We start from the raw sequence: 25,834 nt of genomic DNA on the forward strand, positions 1-25,834 counted from the left end.
TATAGAAGGAGGGGAAAAAGAAGAAATTAAGTAGGAGTTGATGTAGTTGCAAGTTGTTAAGTGTCAGGAAAAGACCCATGGTGGAGTTTGCCTAGAATGGAATAAGGGAAGTTGATTTGGGCTCTAAGCAAGTGCTGCCAAAGACTGGAAAATTTCAGAGTGCTTCCATGCAATTACCATAACTTGCATTGCCACCATTTGCATTACAGTTTTGCTCTAGTGTGGGTCCCAAGAAAGAAGTTCATACAACTATCCATCCAAATGGGAGCATTGTTAGGAATGAAATCTGGCTCTGTTAATAATTACACTGTTGTAATAGCATAAACTAAGACTGTCCCTGGCAAACAAGTATACAAGGTTATCAGTTATTCAGTTCAGTAGTTCATCATCAGTATTTATTGGGTGCTCTTATGTCCAAATAATCATGAGACTTGCAAAGGTAAATAATAGGTTATACCTATCCTGGGAAAACATAATTTCTAACAGAGAAACCAAGCGAGTGAACAGCAAAGTAATAGGAAAGGCAGACATTGATCAAAATTATAAGAAAATTTAAATTTTAGGGGAAAAAGAATATTAATTTTAAAATTTATTTTTATAACTGAAAACATTTTAATTATTAAAAAATTCATTCTTTATGGAAGAACATAGAAGGAGGTGGCACATTTGAACAGTAAGGAGAGGGATTACAGGAGGGGTTAATTGGTAAGATAGAGAGGTGAAAGCATCAGTTGAGCTGGATTTTGAAAGAAGTTGATGAGTATTTTGGTCATTTTCTAGATCTATCTCCCACCACTTTTTCAGATGTAGCCTTCACAAGACACACTTTCATGCAATTTCTCACTTTTTTAGTCGCACAGCACATCGTTCTCTCTGTCTTGAATGCCTAAAGAATTTCTGAATGACTGACTATTTCTAACGGAGCATCATGTACTCATGAAATCATTCTAAATGCCCCTCCTAATACCTACCTCTCTACTACAGCTTCTTCTGCACCTTCCCTGGTACCTTTTACAAGCCATTTTTCCATGTATGTGTAATGACTAGAGTCGAAAGTTTGATACACACACACACACACACAAACTTGAAAGTGGCATCCAAAAAAGACTGTGGAAAAAAAGTGATGATTATTTGCATGGATTATTATGAATGAGAATAAGCTATAAAGTATTTGTATCAATCAAAATGCAACAGTGTATTTGTAGGAATCACATCAACATTTAATCTATATAGAAGAAATATTTTAAAGTTTAAGAATAAATTGGTGCTCTGCTATGGATCCCCAAAGAAAACTGGGAATAGAACTAATATCATTAGTTAATTAATTAATTAATTAACTTATATCAGTGACTATGAACCACCCACTGTTCACAATGTTAAGGGTATATAAGTGAATAAAAAGAAAAAAAAAACCCACAAAATCTTGCATTTTTCAAAGAGTTTATATTCTATTGTAGGAGGTAGATATTAAACAATAAATGTGATAAATTTGATTGATATGACAAGGGCTCTGGATATGGAAAACAATAGAATGGAGAGTGAGGAGAACTGAGAGTGTTGTCAGAAAGGGTCTGCAAACCATTTAGTTACTTAAGGATAAACCTCTGAGAAGTTGACGTGGGAGCAAAGACTTGAAGGAGCCAGGAGGTAGCTGAGAAGAGCAATTTTTAGCAGAGAACCTAGGCAGTGCAGAGCTCTGCACCAGGAGCCTCTGCAGGATGTTTGAGAGAGGGAAGGAGGCCAGTGAGTTTCAGCACAGAAGTAGGAGATGAGGTCAGAGAATTTTTAAAAAGGGACAAAAAAAAAAAAAAAAAAAAAAAAAAAAAAAAAAACCCACATAAGCCCTTGTAGACCATTAAAAGGTTATTGGCTTTTACCCTAAATAAAATGAAGAACCACCGAAAGTTACAGAGTAGGGAAACACGACCTGGCCTGTAGTCAGTAAGGTTGACTCTGGCTGCTTTATTGGGGACAGACCGTAGGGCTGTAGGGGTGGAAGAAGGGAGACCTGATAGGAGCCATGGCCAGTGAGGGCCACCATGCTGGCACTCTCTAGTGTGTCTGTGTGTCCATGTTGTTTGCTCATTTGCAGTCCAGACCCAGAGCTTTTTGAATGAGTTCTGCAATGTCATAATGCAGTGCCTATCTGCTTTTTTCTCCCCTTCTCTCTCCACTCCTTACCTCTTTCAGCTTTCCTTTTCCGTTGCTTTTCCCCTCTTTTCATCCACTTCTTACCCCCCTCAGTGTCCTTTTCTTCTCTCCTTCCTCCCACTGCCTTCCCCCTGCTTGTTTCTCTTCTTTCTTTCCCTTTCCTGGCATTTAAAAAGAGATCTGGCAAAGAGCAAATTTCAGAGTGCCGCTATTCCCTGCTTGCCTTTCTGGCTACTTCTATTTCTTGTTTGTATGGGAATCTCTGAAATTATCTGCTCCCTTTATTGAGAGGATTTACATTTATTTAAAAACAATAAAACACAATATATAACTATTGGCTTGATTATTTCATAGCTCCATAAGGGCAATAAACCATAATGTATCGATCTTAAAACCTCTCCTAATAATTATGTGGTGACACACTGTAGTTGCTCATTTAAGTTGATAAACAAATGAAATAAATATTTTACCTAATTATGCCCATCTTGTTTCAAACAACAAATTAAGGGTTTGTTCTCTACTTAAGACGATCTTGGTACTCTCAACATCGTGATCATTTCAAAGAGATATAAAAACATGGTGTTACACTTATTATGTAAAACAAATTGAGGATAATTTAAAACATATCTACTGTAAAGAAATTTGAAGTTTAGAATTCACATGTCTTGTGCAGAAATAGATTTAGGGAGACCAGGATGTTTCATACCCCTTATTTGATAATACAAAGTCATACGTAATCTAATTCAGGCAATTTTGCTAGATTCCTCTGCAGAGATGTTTTTTCTTAATCACAGCTTTTCACATTTCTTTTGTTTTTAAAGTATATTTCTCTTCTTGTCAGGTTTTTATTTATGGTAATTTATAGTGTCACCAGTAAATATTTCTGTATTTTGTGGAGTCCTTAGTGTTTTTGACAAAACAAATTATTTCTCTGATCTCCCAGGGTAAGGTCTGTTTCCTTCTCATGTATTGCTTATAGATTGCTGTCTATGGCTTTTACTGCCTTGCATCCAAAGTGATTCTTCAACTTGGCTTTGAGCTCCAAAGCGAAGATTATACTGGTTTTTAACCAAAGGCTAGGACAGAACAGAGTAAATGTTTTTGATACTTTTATAAAGAAAAATGTATGACTGGCAACCTAAGTAAGATAAAAACAATTCCCTGACTCTTAAAAATACATACATAGAAGCAGAAATATAAACTAGCTGGAGTTTAAAAACTCAAGTTCATTATCTGCCTATTAATCTGCTCTGACTCTCTTTTTGAGGAATGGGGCTACCTTCTTTCTTGCATTAGTGTACATAAGAAATTCAGCTATTGGGGCGCCTCGGTGGCTCAGTGTTAAGTGACTGCCTTTGGCTCAGGTCATGATCCTGGAATCCCAGGATTGAGTCCTGCATTGGGCTCCCTGCTCAGCAGGGAGTCTGCTTCTCCTTCTGATCCTCCGCTCTCTCACTTTCTCCCTCATTCCCTCTCTCAAATAAATAAATAAAATCTTAAAAAAGAAATTCAGCTACTAACAAGTGAATCATGCATGATTGGACACAGTCGGTCATGGTAATCTCAATCCCCATGGCCAGTGCTTGCTGTAGTTAGTAGCCATGAATCCTAGGTCATGCCAATGATATATACCTGGAATTTCCTGGGTGTGGCATTTGGCAAAGCTCTTGCTTCTCTGATAAAAAGAGACAGACTAGTCAGTTACAGCCCTTTGCTTTCACCGTCCCTACTTCTTCCTGCTTGGAATCTGAGGTGATACCTAAAAGTAGAGCCATCACCTTGTGACACAAAGCAATGTGCTAAGTAAGGGCTTCTAGAGACTGCGTCTTTGATGAAGTCATTAATCAGCTTCATCTGGGCTTCTTGTCCTGCAAGTGAAATAAACTCTTAACTGAAGCTAATTTTGTAAGATTTTCCATTATTTGCAACTAAGTACAGCGTGAACTGATAGAACTCTCTTGCTGGTTAGTTTTTATACTTTGTAGCTTCCAGCACTCTTTATTTTCCTAGTCTATAGTACCAGGCTGTCATTACGTTGCAAACAATGCAAAAGATGCATCTTCCAAAGAGTATGGCTCCCGTTATTAAACAAACAAACAAACAAGAAAGTCCCACCTCCATTCTTTTTACTAAGGTGAGAAGAAAATTCCAGGACCCATATTTCCAAGTTCAGCTAAAATAGTTGGCTCTTTATTCTGTGTTTAACAAAGCTAACAGTAGAAAACATCCAGATGACACCTGTTTCCTACTTGCTGCCAAATGGTCCTTTGGTAAACACAACTATCTTGGACCATGGAGATGGTGTGCCTCATTTGGAGTTGGGAAGGGCACAGAGAGGTGAAGCTCAGCCCATGGCTATCTCTGGAAGACAAATCACTGCAAATGGGCTCAGGTAACTTAGTATAAGTTGCTTAACACAGTGGTTCTTGTAGGGAAACTATTACAAGGCAAGGCAGGAGTTAAGAGCCCACAGAGTAGGATTTGACTGAAGATATTTACAATGCAATCCTTTTATGACTTGGACCCCTTTCAGTTCCTTACTTTTGGTCCTTCTTCTCTCATCAAGCCCACTGAGGGGACATTCTGCTTTTGTTTCAATAGACACTAGCTACTCTTGAGCCTTATGTGATAAATTGCTTTGTCTATGCGCTTCACATTCCTAGTCTTTCTAAATAGAGTCCACTCTCCTAACATGTAACTCTTGAATTTGGTGAAATGGAAAAAAAAAAATGAAGAAATGAAAATGATTTCTATTTTTTCTGGTTTCTGATTGATGCTAAATTGTTGGGGGGGGTTCATCATCATATTTTACTTTTTGTGTCAAAGGACATTTTCATTTAGGTAAAAAAAGAAAACCAGGTCCTAGATAGAATTTTAACAAAAAAATTATTTAGCTCAAAGATATTTCTTCCTACAAGGGCATCCTGTGCTCTCTGGAATGATTATAACATGAATGGCAACATGAGTGGGAACCTTAACCTTCCCATTTTATTAGGATTAGGTTAATCTGTACTGTGTAAAGTCAGCATCTCCGAACCCCATCCCCCTCACCTTGGAAATAGGCACTATATCAAGAAATTGATCTTTTTTTGTTCATAAATTTTTAACTGACCATCATGCTTTGATATATAACCATCCTCTGCTACAGTTAAAAAGATGAATACCGAAAACAGGAGGTGGTCTTTGCCTTGTATTTTGGGGCCTAATACAAGTTTTATACCAAATTCCTATATACTCCCTAAAGATTGTGGTTTTAAAATGGATGTAATAAGTTTTTTGAGGGAATGTCAGTCATCGTACACTTTACTGTTTTAAATTTGTGGAGTGTCTCATTTTATGTTCTGGGTTTATAGAATTGAATAATGTATGAGATGTCAGAGTCCTTTGAGATCAGCTAGTCTAACCCCCTCAGTATCCAGATGAGAATATTGAGACATCAAGACCCACATAACCAATTCTGGTGTCATGATGCCCTCTATCAAATGGAAAACAATGTCAAGCACCCGCCCTCCTCACCATACCTACTATAAATCACTGATATGGGAGTAAATTTGACAAAAGCCTCTGAATTACTGAATTAGAGAATAATATCTCGTAGGCCCTTGGATTTTTAAAGTCACACAGATTTATATCTTCTATATAAAAACAGCAAAATATATAAAGAAAATATTTTAAAAAATATTTCTTACTCCAAATCCCTAACATCACACACATACATTCAACACCTGAAAATATAACATATAGTACATGGTATATAGTTAAAGCAACTTCCATTTGATAGTATTTTTAAACATCAATTACTTGCATGTAACATTTATTTATATAATTTTTCAAAAGGAGATATTTCCACTTATTTTGGTAGAGATTCTCTTTCTTAATTACACATAGCTTAGTGTATTATCTATCCTTAATATATTAGCCAACGTGGCTTTTCTATGTATTGCCTGAAAACATACCAGTCAGGCAGTTGGATACATGATCTGAGGTTAAAATGCTTAGTACATGGTTGAGTAAAGTGTTTTTTTTTTTTTTTTTGAGGCTTTATGTCTTAAAAAAAAAAAAGCTCACAAATTGTGTTTTACAGTATAAGAGCTAAAAAGTCCTATTAGTGACACTTGAGGTTTTATAGTAGCTGCTCCTTGCCAGTGATCATTAAGGGAATAAAGCATCCATCAGTGGTATGGAAATCAGCCCTGTTCATAAATCATCCTGCTCAATCTGTTACCAGAGGTGAGCTAAATGAACATTTTAGGAACATCTATAAAAGTTTAAGACCAGGAACAGGAGTGATTTTCTCAATCTATTTAGTAGTCAGTCCTGATAGAAGTCTTACAAGAAAAATTTTGTCAGTTTCTTCATTTTGCATAGCATATGATCTAAACAAGTAAATTTCTTCTTGCAAATGCCATGACTTTAATACAGAGTAAATTTGCTTTCCTTAGACTACTTTCATGAGTGAGAAAAGTGTTCAGTTGGAGACTAAATGGCACATGCCTGTCTCTGTGCTTGGGTTCCTTTTCCTCCTTATTCATCACTTCTACTCTACCCCAACCCCATCCCCAGGACCCCCGTGCCCTCATACACTTTTGATTAGCATAGAAGGCCCTTATCAGGTGCCCAGAAATTTCTGTTTACTTCTAACCCAGAACATTCTTTGTAAGATTTTGAAATTAAGTTCCTCATGCTTGCCTAATCTGGGTGGTACCCTTGTCTAACTTCACAGACGGTGAGAGGAAGACTGTCTGACAATGAGCTAGGTAGGCTTACACTTCCTACTGAGAAGTTTCAAGTCTCCGTTTTGTTTTGCTGGACTTTCCCATCACAAAACATCTGGGTTTCCTTCTTGACTATTTTAAAGACATTCTGAATAGAAACTGGACTAGTCCTAACCATTCTTAGATCATTTATTTAATCTTTCAGAAGTTATAATTTGTTTTCCTTTATTTTCACCAAGTAATCAAAACTTTTTTTTCTTTTTTACATCTCTCTTCTCCTATTTCCCATATTCTGTACCTTTGCTTCCCCCTACAAAATCCCTCATGATCTTCACCTTTTCTGTCCACCAGACTTCAGAAGGAAGGATAGGATATCTTGTCACCAATTCTTAGAGAGTAGAAATCACTGGGTCAGCTAGGTCCTTTCCAATTAACACTCCAAATTACATTTGTGAGGTGTGAGCTTCAGTGCTATGTTCTCTGCTGTCAGACCTGGTAAAAATAGTCCATCAAAAATAGCCTCAGAGATTCACATGACCTTGGGTATCATTGAAGATGTAAATGCTTTTTAAAGTGTTTAGGAAGAAATGACAAAATGCTTCTCTGACTAGAGCTGAAACCAGTAAATCATGATTTTATTTTATTTCATTCCCCTGTTGTGATTTTTTTTTTTTTTAATCTTGGGGTAGGAGGGAGGAAATGGCCCATTCCCAGGACAAGCAAGAAATGACAACTGTGACCAACAGACAGAAATATTCAAGCATGAGGTACCTCCATTTTATAAGAGTAGTTTGGAATCCCAATTTAAAAGTGAAATGTTTTTCTCACAAATAGGCAAAATGTTTTATGGAGTAATGAAGGGAGTAGAGTATCCTGTAGCTGTTGGATTGAATTACATTACTCTGTTGCTTTATTGCTTTGAGGAAGTATTAGCCAGATTTCTTCTGTATGTCCTTGAAAAACAAGCATTTTTTTTTTTCTTACTACTATTGGGGGAAAAAATGAGAGGAGGTTGTGTATCCAAACATAGAAGAATAAAAAAAAAAAATGCATGCATTTATTTAAATCTTACATATCTGCATATATTTGTAACAGGTCCTCAGGTTGATCTGCATGTGATTTTCTATGTGTTTCACTCTTGTGCCCCTCTGTGCCTTTGCAAATGCTATTTTCTTTCTGACATTGCCTCTTTTTCTTTTTTGCCCTGTGTGTTCTTTCTCTTTCTTAGAGACTGCACTCAAGTATTCTAACATCTGTGAAAGCCTCCCTTGCCTCCTTTCCATAAATATCCTGCACATCCTTTTCCTGCACTGCCATAGATTGTTAGGTAAATCACCATCAAAGATTGTTTACTGAATGCTCTAATACTGGTTAATGTATTCATCTTCCCACACTGACACTACACTCCGTAAGGCCAGACTATATATTACTTTCCTTCACATGTTCATCTTTCTAGCACATGTTACACATTTCATAAATACTTCATTGAATGTCTACATATAGACATATAATACAGCTGTATTATGTGACCTTTTATATGCAAGTGTGTGTGTGTGTGTGTATACATACATATAAAAGGCAGTAGAAAGAAGATGCTAAGATAGAGATATAAAAATACAAAAGATATATAGAGATATGGAAGGACAAAAAGAATTCATCTGAATAATTTTAGGTTCATCACTGTTGCTTAACTGTAGCTTGTTAAAATCTATCACAGCTCAGAGAGAATGCTGTAGTTCAAAAACATTGCAGCATCAGGCTCATATTCTGTTGCTTAGAGAATTAAATTTCTCGACATCAAGTCAAGGAGCTAAATACTTGGTTTTCCCACTCAAACATACATTTTTTTTCAAGTGCTGCTACAATTTGTTACCACTATCTCTTCATTAACTTATCTGAGAAAAAAAAAACACGTGTCTAATAATCTCCTTAGTAATCAAATCAGTAGACAGAAGGACAAAGAAGGAGCCTACTTGGTTACTACTGATCCACATTTTTTCCTCTTAAATTCCACCTACTCTGTAGCCCACTGTTAATTTTATATTTGGTTGTATGCTCTGCTCTCTCAAGATGCCTTTATCCTGTTTCCTCTGATGTTAATAGTTAGGGCTCCTCGTCTATCCCGTAAGGCATACACCTTACGTAGAGTCCGTACTACAAAGTTAATATGCAATATGTCATATTTCATTCTGAACTAGGAAAAAGACCATTGACCCTTGTTCCTATGTAGCACCTAGGCCATTTATATTAGTTTAATAATTGGTGATTTTTTCCTACCTTTGTTCAAATGATTGTGAAGCAGAATATTTTCATGGAGATATATATTTATCAATTCTAATGGTTGCTCTCATCATGTCTTGATTATAAGACTAATTCTTTAGGAAAAAATGTTTTCAGCTATCCTCTCCTATGATCTTTTTTCTGCTCCTTCAGAGAATGCAGATTGAGCACCTCGTCTGTCGTAGGCTACGTGCTAGGATCTAAGGAAATAGATAGCGATGTCCAGTCCGTACACACCCAAGAGATTGCTCTCCTGACGGTTACAGGCTCACAGGCAAGCAGTTTTATATAAGAAGCATGACATCACCTAGGAGAGAATATCAGTCAAGACTTCCTAGGGAAATTGATGATTTCGTCCTCATGGTGTTTTTACTTACAGAGCATCTTATATCTTCTAGATGATGTTCTTTCTAGTAGCGTTACCATTCACATTGTGAAGGACAAAAGCTAGTGGAAGAATGAGGAAAAGCTGAAAGCTATACAATTAAAATCAGATGCTCTTTCATGTATTTAGTATCTGACTTTATTATTTAAAATGACTTCCAGGTAAATTCTAAGAGTTTTAGATAAATTGTTGAAAATTTGGAAACTACTTTTAGAACACCGATGAAACTGTTGTATCGATAGCTATCGGTACAATTATAGCCATCTAATATATCTATAGGCACATGTGGATGCCCTTACACACAGATTCATATTTATGCAGAGTGTTATTGATTAGAATATAGAAAATAAAACCAACATGTACTTAGGTAAATATATTGGCACTGGTCCACTTTTTTTTTTTTTTTGAAGACCAAAGGGTAGAAGAGAAAACTAAGACTAGTATGAGCACGTGTGCATATGCACAGACATGTACATCCATGTACACACATGCAGGTCAATACCTAGAAACTTTTATTTCTAGCCCTGGCCATGTATGAGTTTTGTTACTGATTTATAGAAATCATATTCCAATGCTGAAATGCTCTGAACTTCCTTGGCCTAGATTAGTTACTGTCTGATAATAATTTAATCATACCATGGGTTATCTGTGCAGTTTAATTTTGCATGATATTGTTGATTAAAATCAATGTTAAAGAGATCTAAGGGCAAGGAAAATCTCTTACTGATGTTCTTTCCAATATTTAAGAGAACTTGATAGCGAGCTAAAACAATATAGAAAGATTACTGAAATATACGAAGTCATATGGTCCTGGAAAAAGTCAGATTTTCAGGGTATATTGAGTGTATTCTACAAGATACCTTGTGCTGTATTCATAAATTATGTTAAGGACCAGCACTCTGTAAGATATCCTTGTGTAACTTATATTATCTGAGTGTAGAACATTGTTTTAAAGATTTTATTTATTTATTTGAGAGGGAGCATGAGAAAGAGAGAACACAAGCAAGGAGGAGGGGTAGAGGGAGAAGCAGACTCCTTGCTGAGCAGGGAGCCCGATGTGGGACAACATGGGACTCGGTCCCAGGACTGTGGGATCATGACTTGAGCTGAAGACAGATGTTTAACCGCCTGAGTCACCCAGGCATCCCTTAGTGTAGAATATTTTAACTGTAATGTTCTAATCTATGGGTGTTGGTTGGTACATGCTTAATGGTGTTTTAAAAGAAATGGTTTAATGCAGCTCACATATATTTCTTTTTCCATTTTGGTCTCCAATCAGGAAAATAGTCTTCTCACAAATTGAGCCTTAGCGTTGTAATGCTTGCTAAGAGAACAGAAGGTGGCCTAGTTGAAGAATGGACTTCATTGAAAAGTTCACATTTAGAGGCAGATTTATGTCATAAGGCAGACATTATGAGTATTACAGTCAGTGATCAGAGGCTCTAGTTTGAGGCAATGTAAAGATAAAGTCTAAAACATAGCAAGAAGGGCCTGAAATAATATGCTGATATCTCAGTCAGATTACATGGGGCAAAAATAGCATGAGAAACAAATCAGTATCTAGAATGGATCAGAGTTATCACCAGGTACTTGAAATATACACTAGGGAGAATTAACATTGATAAGAAATTCTCTATAGGTCATTATCAATAGCTGTGGACAGTCAAATATATAATAAATTAATTTTTAAATCAAATTCGTGGGTGTTTAACCAAACTTTATACTTACCGTGTCATATAAAAATGTTTGGAATGGATGGTCCCCATTTTCATATTAGAATTAGGATTCTGGTACTCATATAAACAGGTAAGGGGAACCACTTCAGAATTCTGTCTCAGTACACCACATTATTGCATTAGTTGCAATTAAAGCAATGAACAAGAATTCATGTTAAATTTTGGAATCTTTTGTCACAATCCCTTGTGGCCAAGAATCTATTATATAGGAAAGAACAAACTTACTTAATGGCTTAATATGACTAAGAAAGGGTGAAAAGCTAACTAGTCTCTACAGACATCCAAACTAGAACACTTGATTTAATTGCTGTGTAAACTAAGACATCAAAGATAATTAGCAAAACATACATTAAAAATGCAAGATTAATGGTAAAAAAATCACATTTCTTTGGCTTATGACTTGCTTATATTTTGGCTGATAATTGATATGCAAAAATGGGAATACAAAAAAATAGAGGACCAGCATTCAGAGTTTAGGTATCTTCCCTATATTTGGACAGTTCTCGCACTAATGTTTTTGTTCTTTTTTTTTTTTCTCTCATACTAATGTCCATGTGATATTAAAAAAAACTGAAATATTTTAAAATGGGGTAAAAGATTGCCGGGTATCCTATCTAATATTCCAGATTATCTCTACCTTTCATTATATTTGAGCTATAATAAAACTCTATAAGTTGTAGAAAATTGATAGTAATGCCAATGATTAGTTTTCATAAAAATGCAAATGGATGTGTCCAATTGCAGTATGACTGGTCCCCCTCACACCAGGCTTGAATTCATAACCAATTCATTTCTTGTGAAACTATTCCTGGTTTCCTGTGTATGTGTGTTTACTCTGAATTATCTTTCAAACTAGTTTTAACAGTTTAATTTTAACTTGAGCTGCTTTCGTACTGGCTAACTAAAGAGTTAAATAAAATCTTTGAAATATATTCAGTTTATGTTTTGATGAGAGTCATTTTTACCTTTTAAAAATATATATGACCGTGAACAGATAATATTTAAGATCTGTTATGAAATATATACATTTCTTCAACCTTCAACAAATTATGAACAGCTATGTGCCACAAACTTTTAAAATTTTATGCTTTCATGGTGCTTATTTTCTAATGAGAGAGACAGACAATAAAAATGTGAATATATAATATATTTTCATTTAGTAATAATTTCAGTGAAAGAAAGTAAAGGAGGATAAGAAGATAGCAAGTGTCAGTAAACATTATGAAAGACTTTGAAGTGGGGAAAAAAAAAAAAGACTACAGAGAGTCCTATCAGTGCATTCTTCCAGGTAATCTCTTCCTTTCATTGCCTTTTAGCTAACTTGCAACTCTAAAATGTAGAAAGCTGGTAATAATAAAAATTGCATTCATAAAAATGCAAATAAATTGTATGTGGCAGAATGCTATTGATCACTGCCCTGTGGATAGACAGGTAGACTGGTTTGGCATCTATTTATAAATTTATTTCAGAATTACTTATTGTATATATATGTATGATTTAAATTTTTCTTTGAACTACTTATAACATTTTGCTGGTTCCCCCCCCCCAATTAATGAATTAAATGTAATCTTTGACATGTTATTATATTTTATTTTTTTAGGAAAGTCTTGATTTTACCTTTTTTTTTTTTTTAAGGGAAATGGAGAGAGGGAGCCATGTGTTGAGGATATGGCTGAGCAAAGATTTGCAAGAAATGGGTGTGGACTATGTGAATATCGAGGGAAAGAACATTTAAGTAAGAAGGAAGAAAGTGAAAAGACTCTAAAGTAGAAAAAGTTAGGTATGTTTGAGGAGGCATCAAGAAAGAGTCAGTTGGAAGAGATGTAAGCCATAAAAAACAGAGGTAGGAGGTGGCTCAAGAGAGGTGAGCAGCAGGGAGGCCAAATCAGCCATTGGATGCCCACATCAAGAATTGGTATTTTCTACCTGCAATGGAATGGAGCAAGGGAAGAATTAGATTTTACTTGCCTTTGAAAAAGATCACTGAGGATGCTGTGCTGGAAATAGATTTCAGATAAGAATAATGGAAGAAAAAAGCCCCCAGGGAGACTATGTTTGTATTTTGCAAGAACCGTGGTTGCATGGTAGACTAGGGTGGTAACAAATGGAAAGGGATGTTCTGATTTATGGTACATTTTGAAAGAAGAGCCAACAGTGTTAAAAAATTGGATGTGGTATGAGAGGGAAAGAATTAAATGTGACAGTGTTTCCTAAATGTTTAGACTGAGTCACTAGGTGAATGATGGTGATCTTTATTGATTAATAGAAGACCGATGAAGGGGGAAAAAAGTTCGAGGGTGGCTTCAAGAGCTGTTCTGGCACTGTTCAACTTGGGATATGTGTTAGACTTCCAAGGATAGATGATAGGTAAGTAAATAGACACCTGGGTCTGGAGCCCTGGGCAATGACATCCAGGTTAGAGGGGAAAAACTGTGGTAATTAATAGCATATACCAGAAGTGTAACGCCACGGGAATGAAAGAAATGACTCAGGGAGTGAATACAGTCAGTGAAGAGAAAAAGGCAAAAGATCCAGAGACGGAGCTGACAGCACAGAAAGAGGACAGACAGGAGCATGTAGTGTCCAGACCGCTGAGTGAAGCAGGTGTTCTGAGAAGGGGGAGGAAATCAATTGTGTCATCACCGCTGAGAGGTCCAAACATATTGGCAAGATGAAAATTCTTGGCTGCAATCGCAAGAGCTCTCCCCCGCTTCTCAGTAGTGTTATCGGGATGGAAGTATAATGTGACTGACTATTGAGAGCAATGGGGCAGGTCGATGGAAATCACTTTCAGTGAGTTCTGCTACAAAGTGAACTAGATAAGGAGAGGAGATGGGGAGTGGGTGAGAATTAAGAGTGTTTTTCTCCCTTAGATGAGAAATATTGCAGCATGTTTATATGATTACAAGAATAGTCACTGTGGACACATTGATGATACAGAAAGAATGGGGAAATAACTGAATGATAAGCAGAGATGGGGGTGGTGATTTGAGTGGGTGTTTAAAACTGAGATTGTATGAGGAACAGTGCTGTCTCACCTGGGAGCAGGTGGCTGATGAAAGGTGGAGGTAAATATTGTTAAAAGTGGTCAACCGAAGGACCTGAATGACCAAGATGTTGGATGGACGGTACAGTTAAAATTATTAGCCATTAAAATCACAACCAAAATAGTGCTGGAGAAAGAAATAGTGAACTGGGGGCACCTGGGTGGCTCAGTTGGTTAGGCATCTGCTTTTGCTCAGGTCATGATCCCAGGGTCCTGGGATCGAGCCCCACGTCCAGCTCTCTGCTCAGCGGGGAGCCTGCTTCTCCCTCCTCCTCTGTGCTCTCATGCTCTCTCTCTTGCTCTCTCTCTCTCTCAAATAAATAAAATCTTAAAAGTGAACTGGATAATATAATTTTCAAGAAAGGAAAAGCGATGATTGAGAGATTACTAGATAACCACATAAGCGTACAGCATCTCCGTGGTATAGTGTGAGGTTATGCCTTTTAGGAAGGAAATGACATTTTGAAGACCAAGAAAGACACCTGCTTCACCCCAGGCTGCTTGGTAAGAGAAATGGTGGAATAATCCGCACTGGAGGTATTTGCAGCTAGGTTTCAGATGGAACAGAATGGTGAAGGGAGCATGTAGTGTTTGGGGATAGTGTACAGTTCGCTGATGATGGCTCACGTACATTCCAGAGGGCATAACAGAAGGGTTTGAAAAGTTCAGAGGGTGGAGTCCCACATGTATTTAGTTTAGTGGCTGGAGACATAGGAATAAAGACCTGTTTTATGCGGGGCAGTTATTGGTAGAGTGAACATATGCCTGGTCCCATTTGTGCTTGTTGGTTCAGTTTAATTCTTAATAGTGTTTCTTCCACTTTCCACAGTGGCCTGATTTGGAAGATAAAGTATAAGATCACTCTACTTACAAATGACTGAGGTAAACAGGAATAAAGACCAATGGGCTTTGTGCTGATATATGAAATAAGTGGTAATCAGCTCTAATTAATAGATTTCTTTTTATAATTGGTCCTGTAAGTAGTTGGTTTGCAGAGATCGAGCTGGCAGTGCCAACACCAGGGAAGGGGCAGTCCCAGCAAAAGCACATGGAGTCTGGGGTGTCTCTTATGTGCTGCAATAGATAATATGGGTCCTTTGGTGGGAGCATATGAAGTAGTATTACTAGGATTTAGTGACAAATGGAAAACTGAATTAATGTTAGCTTTTAAAATGATTTGCCAGCTTCATTTTCAAGAAGTGTTTTCTTATATATTCTACTTTATAAATGCAGATTATAATGGTTTGAGCAATATCTCCCCAAATTCATGTGACCCACAACCTTAAACTGTGATTTTATTTGGACATTCAGTCCTTGCATATGCGCTTCCTTAAGAGGAGGTCTTATTGGATTCGATGGGCCCTAAACCTATGACAGGATCTTTGTAAGAGAAATGAGAGGGGGATTCAGAGACGGAGACATAGAGAAAAGAAAGCCATATAAAGACATAAAGAGAAAAGAAACCTTGTGAAGACAGAGGCGGAGATTTAGCTTAAAGTGGTTGTAAGCCAGGAAATGCAGGAATTTCTGGGATCTGCCAGAAGCCAGGAAAAGGCAAGTAAACCTTCTTCCCTAGAGCCTTCAGAGGGAACAGGGACTTAGAGATACCTTGATTTGTGCTTCCAGTCTCCAGAGTTGTGAGAGAACAAATTTCCGTGGTTTGAAACTACCCAGTTTGTGTTAATTTGTTATGACATCCCTAGGACACTAGTACAGAGGCCAAGAACTACTTTTTAAAAACAATTTATTTCAATTTGTATCCTTTTTTAGAAATCCTTTTTGTTTCAAGGGGAAAGACTACAATCTTATTTTCATATCTTTAAAGAAATTGCCAAACTGTTATTGTGAATGTAGTTTCCTTATCACTTTGCTTTTCTTCGGGAAAGATGTATGGTGTAAACGTGGCATATGGCGAGGTGAATTCAATGTATTAATTAGGTTTCTTCCCGAGGCACATTTAAAAGTAAAGAAACTAGGGGTGCCTGGGTGGCTCAGTTGGTTAAGCGTCTGCCTTTGGCTCAGAGGATCCCAGGGTCCTGGGATCCAGCCCTATGTCAGGCTCCCTGCTTGTGGAGAAGCCTGCTTCTCCCTCTCTTTCCTGCTCTCACTCTCTCTCTCTCTCTCAAATAAATAAATAAAAGAAACTTATAGTCATTAATTCTTATAGAATAGACAGTACCGTGGAATTTTAGATAAACCGAAAGCTAAATACTATAGAATAGTGATATGTTGTTACTTCACACATCAGACGGAATTATAGTATGTATAAGTCGATAAGTTTTGAAGCTCCAGTCCTAAATTAAAAGCTATTCCTTGACACAGCTAAGTGAGAAAAACAGAGAGGTTTCCTTTAATTACAAGAATATTTGCTTCTAAAAATCAGAGCATACTCACTTATCGGGGGTGGAGATCTTGGGGCTATAATCAAGTATATTCAAGAGCTAAGGCAATTTAGTATGCTACCTGTCAATCAAATTGGGAGAAAACACAGAAATTTAAAATATGCCAATGCTAGAGGTGACATAATGTAGTTGTCAAAAAAAATTAGATCCCTGATGTGTTTCAGTCCCTTTAGCATGCAACCATATGTGTCTGAATTCAAAGGCTATGACAAATTACTGAGGGTGGTAAGATTAAGCAAAATGGAAAAATAATTAATGATATATGAAATGTCAGGAAAGTCACCTTGTTAAAGTAGCAGCAAGTTGGGGTTTAGCTTCAAAAGTATAAGGGAGGAAACTTGCCTCTACAGGGCATTCCAGTGCTTCCTTGGGCAGCAATGACTTATTGATAGGGTATTATTAATAGCACAGGGTGTGAAAATAAGTCTTAGAATGTTCTTTGAAAACGTTAACTACAGTTTTGTTTTTTTTTTGGTCCCTAAACTCCATTTTGAGCTTTCTAATGTATAGCCATGAATAGAAAACAAAACATCTGATGGTTAAGATCGTGATTTCTTGTTAGGTAGTACATTTCTAAAGTCTGGCAAATTTATGTAAAGATAATATTTTATAAACTGGCATGTTTCTTTAAAAATTATAATTAAGTTTACCACAATTAGAAATAAAAGTGAATAGACTCGATTCAACAATGATAAATGACCAGCTAACTGCAACTCATTTTGGATTGTAATAAGCCCAAAATAAATATTACCCAATAATTCTATTAAAAATGTATTGGGTAGTAAACCATGGGTCACAGTTGGAGGAAAAAGTGATAAAGGGGACAGGGAAACAATGGAGAAATTGAGAACTAATAAGATTCATGATATGCTCAGTATCCCCAATTTTTTCTCATCTAACACTCAATTTACTGGTATTTTAGGAAGTTTTCTCACACTCTTAAGAAAACCACCATATATATGTGTCTAGGCATCCTTTCACACTCAGTTAAAGATGCAAATGAATTGTATCCTAAATTAGAAGAAAGTCCTACAACACTTCATCTTAGCATATGTTGATACATTAAACAAACCACATATTATTTTATAAATATCAACTTCCTCAGTAGTACAACTCTACAAACTTTTTCTGTTTTCCTTTACTTTTTATTCACTATTTAATTAATGCAACAAATATTTCTTGAGCACTCACTAAGGGCATTGCATTCTTCTAGGCTGATGGAATACTAATAAAATAAAGATTTCTGCCCTCTGTCCTTGCTCCCTGAGTCACTCTATGGAAAAGGCTCCGATCTGCCTCAGATATGACCAAGAAATAATATTTATTGTGATATTTTTGGGTAGTTTATTATAACAACGTGGTATAGCTTACTCTGGTTAATATAGGGATGAAAAATAATTTGTAATTCTACAATTTTATAACCATCCAGATTTACATTTAAATGTGAGAAGGTAATAAAAAGGCCCTAAGGCATACTAGATGTTTGATGTCTGGCAAACAGAAATCTGTTTTGAAAATACTTTTGAATGAAGTTTTATTTTTTATTTATTTTTTAAAGATTTTATTTATTTGTCAGAGAGAGAGAGAGAGCACAAGCAGGGGGAGCGACAGGCAGAGGGAGAAGCAGGATCCCTGCTGAGCAAGGAGCCCAATGCAGGATTCGATCCCAGGACCCTGGGATCATGACCTGAGCCGAAGGCAGACAGTTAACTGACTGAGCCACCCAGGCATCCCTTGAATGAAGTTTTAAAAATAGATAATTAAATTCAGGTGTGAAAAATGATATAGGATTAAACATCAATCAAATAATTTAAGAAAGTATATTGTTGTCCAAAAGCTTCTTATTCCAAAACAAGAAAGTATATAAATAAAAACTCAGAAAATAAAATTTTAACAATATTTCAGAATGATACTTAAAGGTAAAATGAGAGAATAGTCTAGTAAATATATTATTGCACAATATAAGTATTGATTAAACAAATCAGTGGGTAAAATGACTATAAGTATTAAGAGAGTAACTGAGAGAAAAATAATAAAGATCTTAAGTCAGAAGAAAAACAAAGCAAAACAAACAATAAAACACAAGAAAAGCAAGGAAACAGAAACCAATGTTGAAAGTGAGTTTTGATACACTAGTACTTACATAAATATAGAAAAAATTTCATGAAGTAGAAAACAAGTCTTTCAAATTAATTTTTAAAATTTCAACAATATGTTGTCAAAATATAAAAAAAGAATAAAATTTGAAAAAAACTGAAATTTTAGAAAATAGGATACAGATGGAAAATAAGAAACAAAACAAAGTTGGGTTTCTAATTGTATCATGTAATATTATTTCATTCAGATAAAAAAGGGGAAAAAATCAGGAAAGAATGAAATAGAAACCAATAAAAGAACAACTGAATAAAAAAAAACCATCATAAAAAATGCAAATAACAAAATATTAATATATATATATGAAGCATCAACAGACAAAGCTCCAGAGAAATGTAGATAAATTAAGAAGTTTTTTTAAAATATTTTTTTATTATGTTAGTCACCATACTGTACATCCCTGGTTTTTGATGTAAAGTTCGATGATTCATTAGTTGCGTATAACGCCCAGTGCACCATGCAATACATGCCCTCCCCACCACCCATCACCAGCCTATCCCATTCCCCCACCCCCCTCCCCTCTGAAGCCCTCGGTTTGTTTCTCAGAGTCCGTAGTCTCTCATGCTTCATTCCCTCTTCTGATTACCCCCCCTTTCTTTATCCCTTTCTTCTCCTACCGATCTTCCTAGTTCTTATGTTCCATAGATGAGAGAAACCATATGATAATTGTCTTTCTCTGCTTGACTTATTTCACTTAGCATTATCTCCTCCAATGCTGTCCATGTTGCAGCAAATGTTGAGAAATCATTCTTTTTGATAGCTGAGTAAGAACTTGGAAATACTTTGAAATTTTTAGCACAGCATTCTCAGAAACTAGTGGATAGAGAAGAGAAAGAAAAGTAAGTGGAGAAGCCTAAAGATCTGAATAACGAAATAGCATTAAAATTTTATTTTTATTTAGAATTCCACACTTGATAATATGCACCTTTTGAATATTCATGGAACATGTTAGGGGAAGATCTTATGTTAGTCTCTGATAAAATTTAAAAAATATATAAATAGAAAAAAGATATATGTAAACAGTAAATCAAAAAAGACCTAAAAACCTGGGTTATAAACCAACTATTATGATATAACTTAATTATACAGGAAATAATAAAAGAAATTAAGAAATGCATAGAATGATACATATATTAAATGATAATAAACATTCATGTCAATATATTGTAGGACACAGCTAAATGAGTTAGACATAAATGGTTTATGATCAGAAATAATAGGTTTTTTAATTTATTTTTTAAATAACTTATGCGCTAAAATAAAGGAGCTGAGAAAAAAGCAATAGAACAAAATAAACAAAATAATGAGAAGAAACACCCTTGGTATTATCTATATTATTTATATTAATGAAATAAAGAACCTCCCACACCCAAAAAATAGTGAAGATTAATAAACTAAAATGAATCTGTACAATAGATACTTCAAATACCTTAAATGCTAATAATGAAGAAGAGGAAAACACTCACAAAATATAAAATGAAATTCATTTATTGAGTCACTGAGGAAGGAAGTGTTGAACCACAAAGCCACTGGAAGGGTGTGGATACAGTAAGACCCTGAAAATACCTGGGAACAGGGATGCTACTGGTAACAGCATATTCTTAACTGTTAACATATTCTTACTCCATTATCATATTTTCGGCTCCCCTAATTTAGCATTAAATTATTTTTGTTAATTCTCCGACAGCCTATATATTCAATATGTTTTTTCCCATCCAAGAATCACATACCACAGATAACATTGCCCCCCTTTTCCAATATAAAAAATATAAAGACTGATCACTCTCATTTTAATAATCAGTTCTTGATGACCATGTCCCAGTTTTTATCTGAGTTATTCAGATTAAAAAATAAAGGAGAAGGAATGCCTGGGTGGCTTAGTCCGTTGAGAGTCTGCCTTCGGCTCAGGTCATGATCTTAGGGTCCTGGGATTGAGTCCTGCATCTGGGCTCCTTGTTCAGTGGGGAGCCTGCTTCTCCCTCTACTGCTCCCCCTGCTTGTGCACTCACGGTGCTCTCTCTCTATCTGTCTCTGAAAAACAAACAAACAAACAAACAAACAAACAAACAAACAGACTTGAAAGGATAAAGGAGAAGCTCTCAGAAGTGAATGAGTGGATGCTGGTAAGATAATCCTCAGATGTCTGCTTTAGGGCTTTTCATTTTCTTCTACAGGAATTAAATTGGATGAATCAGAGTATTGTTCTTTGTATAAAACCATTTCAAAATAGCTCTTATTCTAACTCATTCATTCTTTCAAACTGAATACCTATGAAAAGTATATTTTCCAAAATATTCTAAACAACGGTCTTATTTTTTCTCTCTTTCATTGCTTTATAATCATTGAACCGATGTTGCCCTCTAACCTGGGGGTTAGCAATCATCAGAATTTCCTCACCAGGATGTTTACCTGTGCTTGGTCACCCTTAGAAGATTTGTCCTGCTTCCCTTATGACTCTGGAATTATGCAGTCAACACTTTCAAAGATGAAACAGTGCTTTCTACTTTTCTTCAATCTAAATAACTCTAGAAGCCCCATGGTCTCAAGTCCAAAAAGGTATGACACTCAGAAGCTTCAGTCTCTTTGGTATGGCCGGTGACCTCCTCGGCTTAAGAAGCGAAGCAAACCAAATGAAATCACAACAAAACTCTAAACATAAGATCAATTCATATCCGAACTCAGATTTACACGATGATTTATCGGATTGGTATCTCTGAAACCAAATGCTCACTTTATCGTTATTCAACATGAGAATTCTAAAGAGAACTGTAACACACTTACCAAATGAGAGAACAATCATGAAAAAATTACAAAAAGTCCACTATTTTTTTTCAAAATCCTGTCTTCCTCTAAGCAAATTTGCTTTATATTTTTGATTATGCAAAGCTAAATTTTAAAACACAGAAATTTTTAGGAAATTATGTGGAGCTAAGTTTCAAACAAAAACTAAGTTTAAAACAAATGAAAATGAAATCCTGCTTTTATCTCCATCAACAAACTGAAATGTCTTAAAAGCAGCTAGACATAGATGGGAGGCTACAGTGTCTCACAGTGAACTAAAGCTGTGGTTGATTTTCCCAGTCTGGCCAGTTGAGGTAGCTTCCTTTCCTCCCCCCAGTCGTGATTCATGGTCCTTCAGAATCTAATGCTCTTACATGGTAAGAAAAACCCTTCTAAAAGAAAAAGAAAAAAAACGTGAACATTTTTTAGACTTTATGTGGCTATGCTTCTAAAATACATATTGTTAAAATATGCTAGAAAGAGTGGAAAAGTAAAATACATCCTAGAGAAGCAGTAAGAATGAAAAAAAAAAAAAACACCTACATTTCACACATCTCTTTTGTCTCCACAGAGGAAAAAAATTACCATTCACATCTGGTTTATCTCCAGGTTTGTCACAATTTCATTTCTGTGCTTGTTTTTCCAAATTGAAATGAGGCCCCAGAGTACCCACCCTGTTTAAGACAAACACACGTGAACACACCCAGAAACAATTAGAAATTTATTTACCGTATCTGCATCTGCTACCACACTGGCCGGTTACAGATATCCCAGACTGTCAGAGCTGACAAGCGAGCTCTGTAGGTAGGGCTGAGGATGGGCTGCAGGTGGGGGAAATACTAAAAAGGGAATAAATTTGGGTCACTACAAAGCATACATGTAGGGGTTTTGCCTAGTTCCTTCACAGGGACGATCACTATGTGTGATTATTTTCTTCATTTATTGGCTTAATGGCTTTTTATCCCACCGTCCCACTAGAACTGTTTAAGCTGCAGGAAGATGAGGACCACCGTGCTCGCTGCACAGGTGCGGTCGCAAAGGAAGGCAGTCAGTAAATCATCTTTGAATTCAAGTCTCTCAGTTTATGCTGCAGTATATCTCTCTTAAGATGCTTCATTCCCAGTCTCCTCCTTTTAGTTTCTCTTAAATGCCATTTTTAATATAACATATAGGACAGTTTTATAGTTTTACAGAATTATCATAAAGATAGTACAGAGAGTTTGTGCATACCTCACACCCGTTTCCTCTATTATTATCTGGCACTAATATGGCACAACTGTCACAATTAATGGACCAATATTGATATACTGTTATCAACTAAAGTCCCTATTCTATTAAAAATTCCTCAGTTTCCCCCTCATGTCCTTTTTCTCTTCTAAGGATGCCATCCAGGGTAACACATTGCATTAATAGTCATATCTACCAAGAACTCCTTGGCTGACACAGTTTGTCAGACTTTCCTTGACAGTTTTGAGGCGTACTGGTCAGATATTTTATAGAATATCCTTAAATTTGGTTTGTTTAATGTTTTTGTTATGGTCAGTCTGGAACTATGGGTTTTTGGGGAGGAAGACCACAGAGGAAAGTACCATATTCTTCACATCACATCAAGAGTGCAAACTATCAGTATAACATACGGGTGCAGATTTAAACCCGATCAGCTGGCTTGAGATAGTGTTAGTCATGTTTTTGCACTGTAGGTTGTCTCTCTTTTTTTTCCTGTCTCTGTCCGTACTGTAATCTTTAGAAAGAGGTCACTACACACAGCCTGCACTTAAGTAATGGAGAGCTATGCTTCACCTTGTTAAAAGCAAAGTATTGACAAAAATTATTCAGAATTCTTCTGCATCAGAGATTTGTCATTATTTATATATCTAATCATTTATATCTATCACTATAGACTAATGGATTTTTTTTTTTTTTACTTTGGGTTTAAATGCCCATCATATATATATATATTTTTTTCTTCTTGTCTCTGGAACTTTATATAGCCTTTTGCTTTTGCCTAAATATCCTGCCCACCCTCCCCAATTAACATGCATGTTTGAATTCTCTGACTTTGGCTTTCATCTCCTCACAGAGATATTGTCTTGATTGTAGGACTGCTGAAGAGCCTAAGCTTCAAAATGAATTTGAATTTCAAAATTTTAGAGTCAAAACTGTTATTTGAGCCATATTGCACTAAGATATGTAGACCTGAAAAATGTTTGGACCTTTTAGACTAACTGATATATAGGGCAATGGATAAATTCACAAAGGACTAAGGGATTCACATGTAACTTAAGTAAATGTATCCTTTTCCCAAAACAATTATGTTAACAACTAAATGAGCGATGTAATTTGTGGTTTTGAAATGCTCTGGTATGTATATAGGCATTCCTAGGATGATAAAAAAAACTTTGTAATTAACAATTTTTTTATATTGACATAGACACTTTGGAGACTTAAATGAGACCTTTAGTATAGAGGGCCATAGAATATAAATATTCTCCAAACTTTTCTTACTGAAAAAAAATAATAATTCCCACCTTATACTGAATTCTTAGTATCATTTTAACCAACAATGCTCTCTGGATCTACTATAATTTTTAGAAGCCCAGTTGTTGGCTTTTTTTTTTTTTTTTTGCTCTAATTAAGGTGTGATTAACATCCTTATACCTACATTATGTGCAAAGCTTATACCTTTGTTTCAGAATTTTTAAAAATGAAATTTCTTGGGCAAAGGTTTATTTATTTATGCTTATGTTCACCATTGCAAATTTTCAACCAGAAGTTTTCATGCCTAGCTACATTGTTTGATAACGTCCTCCACTTTGAATTGTGTACTTATATGAATTCTGGGGCTTCAGAGTAAACACATTTTGGGGGTTTCCTTCCAGCTTACAATGCCCCCTTCCATATTTTCTTATCTTGACTGATCTCCTGTCAGGTATGATGGTACAGTTGACTAAGCCCAGTATTGACATTGGGCACAAGCTGGGCAAATGAAATAATCAATTTTGGATATCTGGAATTAAGATGAGGAAATTCTCATTTAGTGTGAATGGTTTCTTGAGGAAAGATGGGTAGCCTTCTTTTACCTGCTGTGTATAAGAGCAAGGAATGGTCATGTTCTGGAAGAGATGTTGGTAGCACTGCAGAGAGAAAGAGGTAGAGTCAAAGGTTGAAGAGTTCAGCCAATGTTTCGGTTTTCATTTCTGGTCCCTTGCTAAGGTTCTACTGCCATCCTATTGTTAGACACTAGGAATCAGCCTCCAAATCCTTAAAATAAATTCTGCTTTTCTGTTTACACATCGTCAAGTTGGTTTGAATACTTGCATCCAGAGAATCCCATTGAATGTAGACAACTAGTTCCTCTTATATCTGGACTGAATTTGTAGTATTCAAAACCCTTATAAATAACCCAAAAGGGGTACCTGGGTGGCTCAGTTGGTTAAGCATCTACCTTCAGATCAGGTCATAATCTCAGCATCAGGCTCCCTGCTCAGAGGGGGGTCTGCTTCTCCCTCTTCTCCTCTGCTCGTGCTCTCTATCGCTATCTTTGTCTTTCTCCCAAACAAACAGACAAACAAATAGATAAATAAATAAATAAATAAATAAATAAATAAATAAATAAATAAATAAAATCTTAAAAAAAAATAACCCAAGACATCTTGGCTTGTGTTTAAAATTCTGCCTTCTGAATATTACTATATACACTTATGGGTATTTTAAGAAATGACTTTTGATCCATGATGAAGAGCTATTTCTATTTCTGATTCTCTTTAGTTGCACTCTCCAGTTGACCTTGTCTTGTCCTTTGCTGCCCTTAATGCCTCTTTCCCCAAGCATGTGTGCCTAAAACACACTAGACATGAAAAGAAATCTCATTTTCACATGACTAGCAAAAACAAAGCTTTACGTAAATGCAGTTGCATTTTCATAATAGTAAAGAGCTATATAAGAACTAGGGTTATTTTTAGGAAAAGAAAAAATAAATGAAGAAAAGAAAAGATAAATGACAGAATTTCTGAAAGAAAGCAAGCTATGGGAATTAATCATTGCCATCAAAGGATTGTAAGTCCTTGACTTTCATGATGTTCTTTTAATTTATCCTTTTTTGGGTAAATTGAGTCTTTCTTACTGAGTTAAAAATTGAGAAAGAACTGATTAATTTGTTGGTGGGTAAAGATATGACATTGGAA

General features: G+C 35.9%; 1 long non-coding RNA gene across 1 annotated transcript in view; it reads left to right on the forward strand.

Moving 5' to 3' along the window:
- Nucleotides 1–7,423: 7,423 nt before the first annotated feature.
- Nucleotides 7,424–25,834, forward strand: part of LOC148107859 (uncharacterized) — a 213,007-nt gene continuing 194,596 nt past the window's right edge. Inside the window, exon 1 of the long non-coding RNA XR_015721511.1 lies at nucleotides 7,424–7,633. This is a non-coding gene — a long non-coding RNA (uncharacterized LOC148107859). The remainder of the gene's footprint in view (nucleotides 7,634–25,834) is intronic.

This window comes from Ursus americanus, chromosome 24 (genome assembly GCF_024610735.1).
Source record: "Ursus americanus isolate L20-20 chromosome 24, mUrsAme1.1.p, whole genome shotgun sequence".
Taxonomy (NCBI): Eukaryota; Metazoa; Chordata; class Mammalia; order Carnivora; family Ursidae; genus Ursus; species Ursus americanus.